Consider the following 10,937-nt stretch of genomic DNA (forward strand, 5'->3'; position numbering starts at 1 on the left):
GTATCATTTGAAAGATCGTAATATGCACTATGCAATATGCTGCTAGTTTTACTGTCACCACGCCTGATGGTGCCGCCATGTTTCGATGGCAAAACATGCTGTTGTTTACCGCTCGTTTTGTGCCGTTCTTAGACTTTGCGGCCTCAAAACACATTTCACAAGGGAAGTTAAGTTATAATTGTTGTTTTTACGGCTAATGTAAAGTAGGCGGCCGTACTAGTCTTTTTTTTTGTTCGATAACAAGGGTGCACAACGATAGGTCAAAAGTCGAGTCGATGTCATTGCCATCGTTTCGTTTGGATATCGACCGCGATTTGGCATGCGATGTATGCGACGGTCGCTAACGAAACGACGCAACCGACATCGCTACCTTTACATATCGCAGCAACTTTGCATCGAAACCGAGTGCCTACATCGAGTCGCATTTTAAAACAGCAATCGATTTGTTGAAACAATCGTCAGTCGAGTATGAAGTAGCAATCGAGTTTTTGTAACAGCAATCGACTTCTGAAGGAGCAATCGTGTTTTCAAAACAGCATCGAATTTTTGTAACAGCAATCGACTTCTGAAGTAGCAATCGTGTTTTCAAAACAGCAATCGAATTTTTGTAACAGCTATCGACTTCTGAAAGCAGCAATCGAACGCTAAAAAGCGGTCGAGGATTAACTCCACGGGGGCCTAATTAGCACCTCGTTCACTTCACACCTAATTAACTGGGATGTGTACAGGACTGCCCCACATATCGACTAGACTAGTTAGGCAAATGTGACAAACACACACTACTTATCGTCTACTGTTCCTAGCCTCTGCCAGGATCCGCTTACCGCTGGGAAAATAGCAGAAATTTAACAAAAGAGAGGTCAATAGGTGGGTCGCCATTGGCTCACTATTTGGCCAATTTCTACTACTTTCCAGAAACCCGCAGAGCCTGGTACCCCCTGGTAGAGGCTATACTGTTCCACGTCCCGCGAGGGTTACACGTCCTTGACAGGTTGCGGCGATCTTCACATTTTGTCATCATTATTCTTCAAAGGTAGCCAAACAACGTTAAAACTTCACATCTTGATGTCTAAACATCTTTTTTGGGGTGCTGTTGTCGAATTTCTCTCAGAATATTTTTTATTATGTAACTGTTGCTTAATGTGAGGTTCCCAATACAATCATTTTGGGGGGATTTATCAAATAGTCCATGAAGAAATGCAACATTGCTGCCTGGGTTTGAGTTTCTCTTTACATATACAGTTGGTAATTGCAGTTATCGCGCATCATACATATATCTAACACTTGCCATGCTTACATACCAATTGTAATCTTCAGACGCCTCCTTGACTGTCATGGCTTTACAGGAAATGGTCTCATCATTAATGATACACAAATAAAAGACGGTTGGAAAAAGTTGTGGCAGAGAATGTGGAATTTTATTTAATACTTCCTTTTGCCCAGATGAGATGTATTGACATCAGAAATATCTTATTGTGACTGAGATATTACACAGTATTACCAGTTAGGAGTCAAATACAATGCAAATATGCAAATGTCTTAGATGACAAATACAGAGCTCATTGTTTTCATGTACAGACTTGAATCTTCACATGTACATTGGTGTTACACTGTAACTACTACACATGTAACTAACAACAGCAATCATCTAAAAGACTTGGACTGGTAACTGACAAAGGTTATTTGCTTATGATCTGACCTGCTTGACTACCACTCTTCTTAATTTAATTAAGATCAGAATTCTTTATCTACTATCTTAGCTAAGCATCAGTACTGTACGTTCCAACTTCTGTATTTGATAAGGTACTTTGTAACCCATGGACTGACTAAAGTAGCCTCTACCAGGCTACTCAGGCGCTTGAAAAACAGTAGAAAATTGGCCAGATAGACTGAATAGTACGCAGGAAGAGTTCGCCGACCAGAGGTGTACAGTTTGTGACCTGTAGAGTTGTACTACTCATACCGGCAAACTCCTCTAGCATACTAGTATAGATACACTATCTTGCCAATTTTCACTGTGACCTAAGTGGTTTGGTCATGGATTGTGTGCTGTTGCATGTAAAGTATGTCATGGGCAGTATGACCTGATGGTTTCCATCTCCTCTCTGAGCTGTGTCATGCTCTTGGTGGTTCATCCTGGTGAGAATCCTGCCCTTGCTAGCACCTTTGGGGACAGCCTGCACCAAAACCAGTGACTTCTCGCTCTCTATCTGGTAGTGTTGTGTCAACACCACCCCCTCACGTCGTTTGGCCGGCTAGCTGAAGCCGTTGACCAGGGGTTGGCACGAGGAGCCAGAACGTGAGAGGCTTTAGGGGATGGGAGAAACCAACATGCTACACACCCTATGGTGAAGAGTGGAGCAGGAGGAACAGTGAGCTTAGCCACTCTTAAGGGTTCAAGAGTGCAGCTGCTAAACAATCACTACCCAGAGCCCCCTAACCCCCACCTGCAATTACCTGAAGAAGAAAGAAAAAAGTCTCAAATTAACAGCAGACATACATCTCTGTATCTGATAAAAATAGGGCTAAATACCACTAATGTTTTATAGTAAAAGGTTAGTGAAAATTTGAAGCTACACACCGTCTCTATCTTGATAATGAAGTACAAAGTAGCAAATAGCATGTCTCTGTTTAGAGGGAGAAAAGTCACTAAAGTACAAAGAAACAAATGTCAAATAGAAGGTTTCTGGTCTAAGAAAGCAAAGTCAGCATGGATACCTTTCACATGTCTCTTTTTGGAGGGAGAAAAGTAAATAAAAATACAATGTAGCCAATATTATAGCTCTCTTTAGAGGTCATTATACATACAAAGGAGCAAATAGTATGTGTCTGCAGAAAAAGAGAAGCAAGAATAAATACAAAGCAATTAATAGCATGTGTGTTCAGAAAAAGAAAAGCAAGAGTTAATAAAAACCAGCAAATAACATGTCCCTGTTAGGAAAAAGAAAAGCAAGAGTAAAAACAAAGCAACCAACAGCATGTCTCTTCAAAACAAAGGCAAGGATAAATATATAACAGCAAATAGCAATTCCCTGTTAAGAACGAAAAATACAATACAGCCAATAGCACTTATCTCTGCAGAAAAAGAAAAGCAAGCATTAATACAAAGCAGCAAAAAGCATGTGTCTGTATATATAACCATTAATACAACAGTCAATATCAATTTTCTGTTCAGGAAATTTAAAAGAAAAACAAGAGTAAATACAAAGCATCCAAAGCGACCAATAGCATGTCCCTGTTCAGAAAAACAAAAGCAAGCATTATTACAAAACAATCTGTTCAGAGAAAGAAAAGAAAGAGTAAATACAAAGCAGGCAATAGCACGTCCTTATTCACACAAAAAAAGTTACGTGCCATATGTGCCACAAAAAAATCAAATCTTAAGGTGCAAGGCTGACTAATCCTCTAAAGGTGCAAAGGTTCATTCACAAAGGCACATCCACTCTCTTAAGGTGCAAGGTTGCCTTAACTTTACAAAGATGCATCTGCTGCACTCTCTTAGAATGCAAAAAGAACCATTCACAAAGGCACATCCACTCTCTTAAGGTGCAAGGCTGACTCATCCTCTTAAGGTGCAAAGGTTCATTCACAAACACACATCCACTCTCTTAAGGTGCAAGGTTGCCTTAACTTTACAAAGATGCATCTGCTGCACTATCTATGAATGCAAAAAGAACCATTCACAAAGGCAAATCCACTCTCTTAAGGTGCAAGGCTGACTCATCCTCTTAAGGTGCAAAGGTTCATTCACAAACACACACCCATTCTCTTAAGGTACAAGGCTGACTCATCCTCACAAGGTGCAAAGGTTCATTCACAAACACACATCCACTCTCTTAAGGTGCAAGGCTGACTCATCCTCTTAAGGTGCAATGGTTCATTCACAAACACACATCCACTCTCTTAGGTGCAAGGTTACCTTAACTTTACAAAGATGCATCTGCTGCACTCTCTTAAGGTGCAAAGGTTCATTCACAAACACACATCCGCTCTCTTAAGGTGCAAGGCTGCCTTAACTTTAAAAGATGCATTTGTTGCACTCTCTTAAGGTGCAAAGGTTCATTCACAAACACACATCCACTCTCTTAAGGTGCAAGGCTGACTCATCCTCTTAAGGTGCAATGGTTCATTCACAAACACACATCCACTCTCTTAGGTGCAAGGTTACCTTAACTTTACAAAGATGCATCTGCTGCACTCTCTTAAGGTGCAAAGGTTCATTCACAAACACACATCCGCTCTCTTAAGGTGCAAGGCTGCCTTAACTTTAAAAGATGCATTTGTTGCACTCTCTTAAGGTGCAAAGGTTCATTCACAAACACACATCCACTCTCTTAAGGTGCAAGGCTGACTCATCCTCTTAAGGTGCAAAGGTTCATTCGCAAACACACATTCACTCTCTTAAGGTGCAAGGTTGACTTAACTTTACAAAGATGCATTTGTTGCACTCTCTTAAGGTGCAAAGGTTCATTCACAAAGGCAAATCCACTCTCTTAAGGTGCAAGGCTGCCTTAACTTTACAAAGATGCATCTGCTGAACTCTCTTAAGGTGCAAAGGTTCATTCACAAACACACATCCACTCTCTTAAGGTGCAAAGTTGCCTCAACTTTACAAAGATGCATCTGCTGCACTCTCTTAAGGTGCAAAGGTTCATTCACAAAGGTTCATCCACTCTCTTAAGGTGCAAGGCTGCCTTAACTTTACAAAGATGCATCTGCTGAACTCTCTTAAGGTGCAAAGGTTCATTCACAAACACACATCCACTCTCTTAAGGTGCAAGGTTGCCTTAACTTTACAAAGATGCATTTGTTGCATTCTCTTAAGGTGCAAAGGTTCATTCACATAGGTTCATCCACTCTCTTAAGGTGCAAGGCTGACTCATTCTCTTAAGGTGCAAAGGTTCATTCACAAACACACATCCACTCTTTTAAGGTGCAAGGCTGACTCATCCTCTTAAGGTGCAATGGTTCATTCACAAACACACATCCACTCTCTTAGGTGCAAGGTTACCTTAACTTTACAAAGATGCATCTGCTGCACTCTCTTAAGGTGCAAAGGTTCATTCACAAACACACATCCGCTCTCTTAAGGTGCAAGGCTGCCTTAACTTTAAAAGATGCATTTGTTGCACTCTCTTAAGGTGCAAAGGTTCATTCACAAACACACATCCACTCTCTTAAGGTGCAAGGATGACTCATCCTCTTAAGGTGCAATGGTTCATTCACAAACACACATCCACTCTCTTAGGTGCAAGGTTACCATAACTTTACAAAGATGCATCTGCTGCACTCTCTTAAGGTGCAAAGGTTCATTCACAAACACACATCCACTCTCTTAAGGTGCAAGGCTGACTCATCCTCTTAAGGTGCAAAGGTTCATTCGCAAACACACATTCACTCTCTTAAGGTGCAAGGTTGACTTTACTTTACAAAAATGCATTTGTTGCACTCTCTTAAGGTGCAAAGGTTCATTCACAAACACACATCCGCTCTCTTAAGGTGCAAGGCTGCCTTAACTTTACAAAGATGCATCTGCTGAACTCTCTTAAGGTGCAAAGGTTCATTCACAAACACACATCCACTCTCTTAAGGTGCAAGGCTGCCTTAACTTTACAAAGATGCATCTGCTGAACTCTCTTAAGGTGCAAAGGTTCATTCACAAACACACATCCGCTCTCTTAAGGTGCAAGGCTGCCTTAACTTTACAAAGATGCATCTGCTGAACTCTCTTAAGGTGCAAAGGTTCATTCACAAACACACATCCACTCTCTTAAGGTGCAAGGTTGCCTTAACTTAACAAAGATGCATTTGTTGCATTCTCTTAAGGTGCAAAGGTTCATTCACATAGGTTCATCCACTCTCTTAAGGTGCAAGGCTGACTCATTCTCTTAAGGTGCAAAGGTTCATTCACAAACACACATCCACTCTTTTAAGGTGCAAGGCTGACTCATCCTCTTAAGGTGCAATGGTTCATTCACAAACACACATCCACTCTCTTAGGTGCAAGGTTACCTTAACTTTACAAAGATGCATCTGCTGCACTCTCTTAAGGTGCAAAGGTTCATTCACAAACACACATCCGCTCTCTTAAGGTGCAAGGCTGCCTTAACTTTAAAAGATGCATTTGTTGCACTCTCTTAAGGTGCAAAGGTTCATTCACAAACAAACATCCACTCTCTTAAGGTGCAAGGATGACTCATCCTCTTAAGGTGCAATGGTTCATTCACAAACACACATCCACTCTCTTAGGTGCAAGGTTACCATAACTTTACAAAGATGCATCTGCTGCACTCTCTTAAGGTGCAAAGGTTCATTCACAAACACACATCCACTCTCTTAAGGTGCAAGGCTGACTCATCCTCTTAAGGTGCAAAGGTTCATTCGCAAACACACATTCACTCTCTTAAGGTGCAAGGTTGACTTTACTTTACAAAAATGCATTTGTTGCACTCTCTTAAGGTGCAAAGGTTCATTCACAAAGGTTCATCCACTCTCTTAAGGTGCAAGGCTGCCTTTACTTTACAAAGATGCATCTGCTGAACTCTCTTAAGGTGCAAAGCTGCCTCAACTTTACAAAGATGCATTTGCTGCACTCTCTTAGAATGCAAAAAGAACCATTCACAAAGGCCCATCAACTCTCTTAAGGTGCAAGGCTGACTCATCCTCTTAAGGTGCAAAGGTTCATTCACAAAGGCACATCCACTCTCTTAAGGTGCAAGGCTGCCTTTACTTTACAAAGATGCATCTGCTGCATTCTCTTAAGGTGCAAAGGTTCATTCACAAAGGTTCATCCACTCTCTTAAGGTGCAAGGCTGCCTTTACTTTACAAAGATGCATCTGCTGAACTCTCTTAAGGTGCAAAGCTGCCTCAACTTTACAAAGATGCATTTGCTGCACTCTCTTAGAATGCAAAAAGAACCATTCACAAAGGCCCATCCACTCTCTTAAGGTGCAAGGCTGACTCATCCTCTTTAGGTGCAAAGGTTCATTCACAAACACACATCCACTCTCTTAAGGTGCAAGGCTGCCGTTACTTTACAAAGATGCATTTGTTGCACTCTCTTAAGGTGCAAAGGTTCATTCACAAAGGTTCATCAACTCTCTTAAGGTGCAAGGCTGCCTTTACTTTACAAAGATGCATCTGCTGAACTCTCTTAAGGTGCAAAGGTTCATTCACAAACACACATCCACTCTCTTAAGGTGCAAGGTTGACTTTACTTTACAAAGATGCATCTGCTGCACTCTCTTAAGGTGCAAAGGTTCATTCACAAAGGCAAATCCACTCTCTTAAGGTGCAAGGCTGCCTTAACTTTACAAAGATGCATCTGCTGAACTCTCTTAAGGTGCAAAGGTTCATTCACAAACACACATCCACTCTCTTAAGGTGCAAAGTTGCCTCGACTTTACAAAGATGCATCTGCTGCACTCTCTTAAGGTGCAAAGGTTCATTCACAAAGGTTCATCCACTCTCTTAAGGTGCAAGGTTGCCTTAACTTTACAAAGATGCATTTGTTGCATTCTCTTAAGGTGCAAAGGTTCATTCACATAGGTTTATCCACTCTCTTGAGGTGCAAGGCTGACTCATTCTCTTAAGGTGCAAAGGTTCATTCACAAACACACATCCACTCTTTTAAGGTGCAAGGCTGACTCATCCTCTTAAGGTGCAAAGGTTCATTCACAAAGGTTCATCCACTCTCTTAAGGTGCAAGGCTGCCTCAACTTTACAAAGATGTATCTGCTGCACTCTCTTAAGGTGCAAAGGTTCATTCACAAAGGTTCATCCACTCTCTTAAGGTGCAAGGCTGCCTTAACTTTACAAAGATGCATCTGCTGAACTCTCTTAAGGTGCAAAGGTCCATTCACAAACACACATCCACTCTCTTAAGGTGCAAGGTTGCCTTAACTTTACAAAGATGCATTTGTTGCATTCTCTTAAGGTGCAAAGGTTCATTCACATAGGTTCATCCACTCTCTTAAGGTGCAAGGCTGACTCATTCTCTTAAGATGCAAAGGTTCATTCACAAACACACATCCACTCTTTTAAGGTGCAAGGCTGACTCACCCTCTTAAGGTGCAAAGGTTCATTCACAAACACACATCCACTCTCTTAAGGTGCAAGGTTGCCTTAACTTAACAAAGATTCATCTGCTGCACTCTCTTAAGGTGCAAAGGTTCGTTCACAAAGGTTCATCCACTCTCTTAAGGTGCAAAGCTGCCTTAACTTTATAAAGATGCATCTGCTGAACTCTCTTAAGGTGCAAAGGTTCATTCACAAACACACATCCACTCTCTTAAGGTGCAAGGTTGCCTTAACTTTACAAAGATGCATTTGTTGCATTCTCTTAAGGTGCAAAGGTTCATTCACATAGGTTCATCCACTCTCTTAAGGTGCAAGGCTGACTCATTCTCTTAAGGTGCAAAGGTTCATTCACAAACACACATCCACTCTTTTAAGGTGCAAGGCTGACTCACCCTCTTAAGGTGCAAAGGTTCATTCACAAACACACATCCACTCTCTTAAGGTGCAAGGTTGCCTTAACTTAACAAAGATTCATCTGCTGCACTCTCTTAAGGTGCAAAGGTTCGTTCACAAAGGTTCATCCACTCTCTTAAGGTGCAAAGCTGCCTTAACTTTATAAAGATGCATCTGCTGAACTCTCTTAAGGTGCAAAGGTTTATTCAAAAAACAAACATCCACTCTCTTAAGGTGCAAGGTTGCCTTAACTTTACAAAGATGCATCTGCTGCACTCTCTTAAGGTGCAAAGTTTCATTCACAAACACACATCCACTCTCTTAAAGTGCAAGGCTGCCTTAACTTTACAAAGATGCATCTGCTGCACTATCTTAATGTGCAAAGGTGCATTCACAAAGGCACATCAACTCTCTTAAGGTGCAAGGCTGACTCATCCTCTTAAGGTGCAATGGTTCATTCACAAACACACACCCATTCTCTTAAGGTGCAAGGCTGCCTCAACTTTACAAAGATGCATCTGCTGCACTCTCTTAAGGTGCAAAGGTTCATTCACAAGCACACATCCACTCTCTTAAGGTGCAAGGTTGCCTTAACTTTACAAAGATGCATTTGTTGCATTCTCTTAAGGTGCAAAGGTTCATTCACATAGGTTTATCAACTCTCTTAAGGTGCAAGGCTGACTCATTCTCTTAAGGTGCAAAGGTTCATTCACAAACACACATCCACTCTTTTAAGGTGCAAGGCTGACTCATCCTCTTAAGGTGCAAAGGTTCATTCACAAAGGTTCATCCACTCTCTTAAGGTGCAAGGCTGCCTCAACTTTACAAAGATGCATCTGCTGCACTCTCTTAAGGTGCAAAGGTTCATTCACAAAGGTTCATCCACTCTCTTAAGGTGCAAGGCTGACTCACCCTCTTAAGGTGCAAAGGTTCATTCACAAACACACATCCACTCTCTTAAGGTGCAAGGTTGCCTTAACTTAACAAAGATTCATCTGCTGCACTCTCTTAAGGTGCAAAGGTTCATTCACAAAGGTTCATCCACTCTCTTAAGATGCAAAGCTGCCTTAACTTTATAAAGATGCATCTGCTGAACTCTCTTAAGGTGCAAAGGTTTATTCACAAACACACATCCACTCTCTTAAGGTGCAAGGTTGCCTTAACTTTACAAAGATGCATTTGTTGCACTCTCTTAAGGTGCAAAGGTTCATTCACAAGCACACATCCACTCTCTTAAGGTGCAAGACTGCCTCATCCTCTTAAGGTGCAAAGGTTCTCTCACAAAGGCACATCCACTCTCTTAAGGTGCAAGGCTGCCTTAACTTTACAAAGATGCATCAACTGCACTCTCTTAAGGTGCAAAGTTTCATTCACAAACACACATCCACTCTCTTAAAGTGCAAGGCTGCCTTAACTTTACAAAGATGTATCTGCTGCACTCTCTTAATGTGCAAAGGTGCATTCACAAACACACACCCATTCTCTTAAGGTGCAAGGCTACCTCAACTTTACAAAGATGCATCTGCTGCACTCTCTTAGGCTGCACTCTCAAACACCTCTCTGTCTTCAGGGGTTAAGAGCAGAATCAGTACAGAGTATAGAACACCAAACACCTCTCTGTCTTCAGGGGGAAAGAGTAGAATTGGTACAGAGTATAGAACGCCAAACACCTCTCTGTCTTCAGGGGGAAAGAGCAGAATCAGTACAGAGTGTAGAAAGCCAAAAACCTCACTGTCTTCAGGGGGAAGGAGCAGAATAAGTATAGGGTATAGAACGCCAAACACCTCTCTGTCTTCAGGGGGAAAGAGTAGAATTAGTACAGAGTAAAGAACGCCAAACACCTCACTGTCTTCAGGGGGAAAGGGCAGAATAAGTATAGGGTATAGAACGCCAAACAACTCTCTGTCTTCAGGGGGAAAGAGTAGAATTAGAACAGAGTATAGAACGCCAAACACCTCTCTGTCTTCAGGGGGAAAGAGCAGAATAAGTATAGGGTATAGAACGCCAAACAACTCTCTGTCTTCAGGGGAAAAGAGTAGAATTAGTACAGAGTATAGAACGCCAAACACCTCTCTGTCTTCAGGGGGAAAGAGCAGAATCAGTACAGAGTGTAGAAAGCCAAAAACCTCTCTGTCTTCAGGGGGAAAGAGCAGAATAAGTACAGAGTATAGAACGCCAAACACCTCTCTGTCTTCAAGGGGAACGAGCAGAATCAGTACAGAGTGTAGAAAGCCAAAAACCTCACTGTCTTCAGGGGGAAAGAGCAGAATAAGTATAGGGTATAGAACACCAAACAACTCTCTGTCTTCAGGGGGAAAGAGTAGAATTAGTACAGAGTATAGAACGCCAAACACCTCTCTGTCTTTGGGGGGAAAGAGTAGAATTAGTACAGAGTATAAAACGCCAAACACCTCTCTGTCTTCAGGGGGAAAGAGCAGAATAAGTATAGGGTATAGAACGCCAA

The 10,937-nt window shown here is 41.7% G+C and overlaps 1 protein-coding gene across 2 annotated transcripts in view; it reads left to right on the forward strand.

Annotated features, from left to right (window-relative positions):
- The window catches only part of LOC136430199 (endoplasmic reticulum-Golgi intermediate compartment protein 2-like), a 53,023-nt gene that overhangs the window by 5,270 nt on the left and 36,816 nt on the right, over window positions 1–10,937 (forward strand). The window lies entirely within an intron of this gene.

Source organism: Branchiostoma lanceolatum, chromosome 3, assembly GCF_035083965.1.
Source record: "Branchiostoma lanceolatum isolate klBraLanc5 chromosome 3, klBraLanc5.hap2, whole genome shotgun sequence".
Classification (NCBI taxonomy): Eukaryota; Metazoa; Chordata; class Leptocardii; order Amphioxiformes; family Branchiostomatidae; genus Branchiostoma; species Branchiostoma lanceolatum.